Consider the following 6,769-nt stretch of genomic DNA (forward strand, 5'->3'; position numbering starts at 1 on the left):
AAATTGGTATTGAAAAGAAGTGTTACCATAAACCCTTTGATTTTAATGGAGTGAACTGTGTATGTTGGCAGGTTGACCCTTTTATTTAGATCATCTGTGAGAATTTGAACGCTTGACTCACACACAACATTAAAGGAGTATTCCACACAATATAGCATTGAATAGACCACCTATAGCTTCATATATTACTCAAAGCAAGTTATTACCTGTTCTGTTTTGGGGCTATTACTACTGACTCATTCCTTTTCCATGCAAAAAATTAGCTAAATGGAGTACATTCTGTCACGCTCCTTCCTCCTGGCCCCGACCCTCTGAGACGTGGATCACTTCCCAATGGGATGGCAGTGCAGACTCCCTCCCTGCTACGAGTGCACCTCCCATACACAGATGACCGCTGTTTCTATTCACTGCCTGCAAGCATACGCTGTAGGTTTTATCCAGGGCCGCCGATAGGGCAGTACAAGTGGTACTGCCGTATGGGGCCCGGACCCTAAGAGACACGGGGGGGGGGGGGGGGGGGCGGCGGGCCTGCCGGCCGCCGCCCCCCCAACCGCTACGCTATGGGGGTCCGCACGGCCCCCCTTGCCACCTGTTTTCGAGCATCCCGAAAAGCTGCGGCCACGCAGCTTCTCGGGATGCACTGATCGCTTTAATGTTCCGCCCGCACAGCGGGCGGAACATTAAAGCGATCAGAATACAGGAGAAGGACCTGTCAGCGTCCTCCTCCTGTATTCTCTCCCATAGGCTGCCGGCACTTCATACCAGCAGCCTATGGGAGGCCGGGCCGTGATCATGTGCCCCTCCGGCAGGCGTGATGATGTGACGTCATCACGTCTGCCGGAAGTCCCGTCCCTGCGGCTCGCAAGATGGAGCCCGAAGAGGAGGAGGAAGAGCTGCTGCCTGCACAGCGCGGATTAGGTGAGTAGGATGTTTGTTTTTTTTAGGGGCACCTCTGGGGGCGTTATTAGTGTATGGGGGCACCTCTGGGGGCGTTATTAGTGTATGGGGGCACCTCTGGGGGCATTATTAGTATATGGGGGCACCTCTGGGGGCATTATTAGTGTATGGGGGCACCTCTGGGGGCATTATTAGTATATGGGGGCACCTCTGGGGGCATTATTAGTGTATCGGGGCACCTCTGGGGGCATTATTAGTATATGGGGGCACCTCTGGGGGCATTATTAGTGTATCGGGGCACCTCTGGGGGCATTATTAGTATATGAGGGCACCTCTGGGGGCATTATTAGCTCATGGGGGCACCTCTGGGGGCATTATTAGTGTATGGGGGCCACCTCTGGGGGCATTATTAGTGTATGGGGCCACCTCTGGGGACATAATTAGTGTATGGGGGCACCTCTGGGGGCATTATTAGCATATGGGGGCACCTCTGGGGGCATTATTAGCATATGGGGGCACCTCTGGGGGCATTATTAGTATATGGGGGCACCTCTGGGGGCATTATTAGTATATGGGGGCACCTCTGGGGGCATTATTAGTATATGGGGGCACCTCTGGGGGCATTATTAGTATATGGGGGCACCTCTGGGGGCATTATTAGTATATGGGGGCACCTCTGGGGGCATTATTCGTATATGGGGGCACCTCTGGGGGCATTATTAGTATATGGGGGCACCGCTGGGGGCATTATTAGTATATGGGGGCACCTCTGGGGGCATTATTAGTATATGGGGGCACCTCTGGGGGCATTATTCGTATATGGGGGCACCTCTGGGGGCATTATTAGTATATGGGGGGCACCTCTGGGGGCATTATTAGTATATGGGGGGCACCTCTGGGGGCATTATTAGTATATGGGGGGCACCTCTGGGGGCATTATTAGTTTATGGGGGCACCTCTGGGGGCATTATTAGTTCATGGGGGCACCTCTGGGGGCATTATTAGTATATGGGGGCACCTCTGGGGGCATTATTAGTTCATGGGGGCACCTCTGGGGGCATTATTAGTATATGGGGGGCACCTCTGGGGGCATTATTAGTTCATGGGGGCCACCTCTAGGGGCATTATTAGCTCATGGGGGCACAGCTGGGAATCCTACATACAGGGGGCATCCCACACAGCGCAGTTACTATGGGAGCCTACAGGGGGGAGAAAGGAAAGGAAGTTGCTAGAAATGTGCGGAGCCTAAATTGTTTGTCTCGCAGGTTCTAAGGGGATGAAACATATCTGGAAGGAATCATCATGGAGGTCTGGGCCGGATGGAGAGGAAAAGGGAAAGTAACGCCTCAGATCAAAGAAGACGTCACCTGTGAGTCACTGTATGACACTTTTCTTATTTTGTAGAACATCATTTTAGTAGGTGACAGCTACTACATTATCTGTACTCAGAGATATCACTGTGTTATCTGTTGTGTTACATAGGACTGCAGGTGACTACTACATTATCTGTACTCAGAGATATCACTGTGTTATTTGTGGTGTTACATAGGACTGCAGGTGACAGCTACTACATTATCTGTACTCAGAGATATCACTGTGTTATCTGTGGTGTTACATAGGACTGCAGGTGACTACTACATTATCTGTACTCAGAGATATCACTGTGTTATCTGTGGTGTTACATAGGACTGCAGGTAACATCTACATTATCTGTACTCAGAGGGATATCACTGTGTTATCTGTGCTGTTACATAGGACTGCAGGTGACATCTACTACATGATCTATACTCAGAGATATCACTGTGTTATCTGTGCTGTTACATAGGACTGGAGGTGAAATCTACTACATTATCTGTACTCAGAGATACCACTGTGTTATGTGGTGTTACATAGGACTGCAGGTGATATCAGGTGATTTCTCCAGGTTGCAGAAGTTCAAACTTCATCGTGCCCTGGTGTGCTGGTTTCTGTATGTCTGTATACATGTGTGCTGGTGTCTGTATACATGTGTGCTGGTGTCTGTGTGTGAGATCAATTCTAGAGAACTGGCTCATATATCCCATTTTCCCCAGTGGCTGTAACCTCTGTTATACAGTTATAGAATTGTAGAACCTAAATGTGAACAAGGTGCAATTCAAATAGACACTTACTTGTATAGCTGCCTCTTGTGCTCTGTATGCAGTGCATTATATTCACCCTTGCAACGTACAATTTATAGCGTGTCTACAAGCCCAGCGGGGCTCATTATGATGGAGACTAAAACTTATACAAGAGTGGGGTAGGGGTTCCCCTGTATTCAGAATGCTGTTGAGTACTAGGCAATGCCCCGTTTGGGGTTATTGAATTTCGAGGGTCTATGCAGAGCAGGATAAAGACACCTCTGCTGCACAAACAGGATCTCCTAGAAAGCGTTCTCACCGCCATGTATTCGCTATCACTGTCTTGGGTGAGCTAAACTAGTCTGCCTGGGGGGGGGTGATTTGTATATGCTCACTAACATGGAACAGCCTCATTATATTAGCCTTATCAACATATTCTATGTGTGTGAGCATACCGGGGGGGGGGGGGGGGGGGGGGGGGGATATTGGTGAACATATACAAATCAAACAGCCCCCCCAGACCCTCAAAATTCAATAACCCCAAACGGGGCATTGCCTGGTACTCAACAGCATTCCGAATACAGGGGAACCCCTACCCCACTCTTGTATAAGTTTTAGTCTCCATCATAATGAGCCCCGCTGGGCTTGTAGACACGCTATAAATTGTACGTTGCAAGGGTGAGTATAATGCACTGCATACAGATCACAAGAGGCAGCTATACAAGTAAGTGTCTATTTGAATTGCACCTTGTTCACATTTAATTTCTATAATTTTATAACTGTATAACAGAGGTTACATTTTAAGCCACTGGGGAAAATGGGGTATATGAGCCAGTTCTCTAGAATTGATCTGAACCAAATTATACCTCCCAGCAAGGCGTGGGGCGAACACACATTTTTTTTTTTTTTTTTATTAATGTGGGGGGCCCAGACACTTTGGTTGTATGGGGCCCCGAAATTCCTGATGGCGGCCCTGGTTTTATCTATGCAAGGGTTAACTAAACATCTTTATGCTGAAACATTATGACACACCTTTCACATGCCTGAAAGTCTGTCCCTCAGGTCACCACCTCTCTCTAACCCTATCCCTGTAGTTTATAAGTAAGGGTGAACTGAGACAAGTCAGTCAGTAAGGCTCCAGTAGGAGTCAGTGCTGTGCAGTTCAGGGCTTGGCCTTTGGCCAGTGTGCATGCCAGTTATTCCGCAATTCGGTTCCAGTTCCCACTGAGAGGACCCATCTTCATCTACATACTGCATATATTTTCTACACCAGGGTTGGAGAAACTGCGTTCTTGCTTTCGGGTCCCCTGGCTTTACCTTCCTCTTCTAGGCTTCTGGTCACATACGATAAAGATCCGCTGCCACATCAAAGGTCCGGGTATTGAAAAATCTACAGAGTTGTCCTGTGAGTATGATTTCTGCCAAGTCACAGCAACCCAAACTATGAGGGTCCTGGTCAGTAGAGTCAGATGCTAATTGGACTGTTTTTTCTAAAGTTATCTACCTTAGCAACTAAACCAAGTTGCTTACTAAAATTCTCTCAGAGCAAAGTCTTCAGTTTACCTGCTATAAGTAGAAGTATATAAAGGAAAAGTAAGCCTCCTGAGTTATGAGCCAGTGCTCCCAGGTACTCCACGGTTCAGCTCGCCATGAAGGAAGTTAAGAGGAGTGCTCCTCAGGACTCCTTTGTCCAGCTCGACATGAAGGGAGTTAAGAGCGGTGCTCCTCAGGACTCCTGGGTCCAGCCTGGCATGAAGGGAATTAATAGTGGTGCTCCTCAGGACTCCCAGGTCCAGCCCGGCATGAAGGTAGTTAAGAGCGGTGCTCCTCAGGACTCCTGGGTCCAGCCTGGCATGAAGGGAATTAATAGCGGTGCTCTTCAGGACTCCCAGGTCCAGCCCGACATGAAGGTAGTTAAGAGCGGTGCTCCTCAGGACTCCTGGGTCCAGCCTGGCATGAAGGGAATTAATAGTGGTGCTCCTCAGGACTCCCAGGTCCAGCCCGGCATGAAGGGAGTTAAGACCAGCACTCCTCAGGACTCCTGGCTCCAGCCTGGTGCATACAGAGTTAAGAGCCAGCGTTCCCGCGGACTTTAGGGTCCAGCAGACCGGCAGGGAGCCCCTCTCTGGCTGACACCCACCTGTTTAAAGCGAGGATTCCCCTCACAGATGTGTTCAGCGAGGTATTTCTGTATATACAGCATATCTTTGTTCTGCCTCAAAGATCATTACCCAATAATCAACCTCATCTTACAAACTAGAACTCTTTTATGATAATCCGCTACTTGCTGTCTAGTTAGTGAAAAGACAGCTGTCACAATTCAAACTTTTTCAGCATATTAGTAATATAGCCATTTGGCAGACCTTCTCTGCCTGATAGTGGAGCTGCACTCGCTGGCACACAGCTGCATATATGCATTTTTAGGCAAGCAGCCTCCTTTGAAGTGAAACGTGACTAATACAGAACCAAAAAAAAAAAACCATTGCACTAATGGACTGAGTAAACAATTTCCTATATCTACCTCTATTCACCATGTCAGACAATGTTTTCGCTGCTCCAGTAAGTGCCAGCTTCAATTGGCAGCAGAATTAATTTGTAAATGTGGAGGCAGCACTAATTACTCCTCAGATGCTATTGAGTTCTCCGTTTTAATGTATTACAGCCCCAAGCTGGAAGATACAATGGCTTCAAGAGAACGAGTCTGGTTCATGAGCTATTAAGACGACGTCTCAACGCGAGTAAATGAAACTTGGAACATTATTATATATTTATATATCGACGTGGCGGCTTTTATCACCATTTACATTATTCACTAATTGGGCTTATCACAGCTATTTGCATTTGGAAGGAGTTTTACACTTTCCCAATGCAGTGTGAAAATGAAGCAAGTGCCTGGTTGAACGTACTAAATCTTTATTTTTAATTGAGAAAATAATGTACAATTTTTACACAATGAAGCATTTACAGGCAATTACAAAGAGTAACTGTAATAGATAAGCGTGCCCTTTTTATCTGGAGCTTACACAGTCTGGGGCATGCTTTTGCCAAGGGTTAGTGGCCAATTAATTAACTTTATTGCACAAAAATCATTATAAAATGTTTGCAGCATGACATCTGTAGACTGTGAACAAGCAAGAAGCGAATGAAGGATGTGGAGGGTCATGGCAAGGAAACCAACGCCATCTGTTGTCAGCAAATGGGTACTACAGGCTGTGCGGCCACAGTTATGTTTTCAGTTATCTTAGTCTGCGATTGCATTCACATTTTAATAAAAAAAAAAAAGTAACAAAGGGTCTTCCATTTTCTAATAGCAAAAAGAACAAATCTAGTCATATAGTCCATATTCCTCCTCGTGTCAGATTAAACCAAGACTGAAAAAAATCTTTATGTAGAAGTGCACAATAATCCATTGACTCTTAAACAATATACAGATGTTATTACTCTAGGTGTAAAAGGTGCCAAGAGGCTTCTAGGTCATCCCTGGCATGACCTGTGGCACATGCCACCACGACCATTCACTCTAAGAACACCTCTGAGTTGTATAACATAGTCAATACTGATCACTTAATTACAACTCCACTCCACATGAATCCACAATGGCAGCACATAGTCCCCCTTTATGTTTTTCCTCTTGTAGATCTCATTGAATTACTACTTTTTTTTGCAAATGAAGAGTGGGTGACTGAAGTAAATGGGTGAAACATATATGATAAAGACAGACCCCAGACCAGGGGGTTATATAGCGTTAGAAAGACATGGCTACTTTCTGCAGA

This window comes from Dendropsophus ebraccatus, chromosome 3 (genome assembly GCF_027789765.1).
Source record: "Dendropsophus ebraccatus isolate aDenEbr1 chromosome 3, aDenEbr1.pat, whole genome shotgun sequence".
NCBI lineage: Eukaryota > Metazoa > Chordata > Amphibia > Anura > Hylidae > Dendropsophus > Dendropsophus ebraccatus.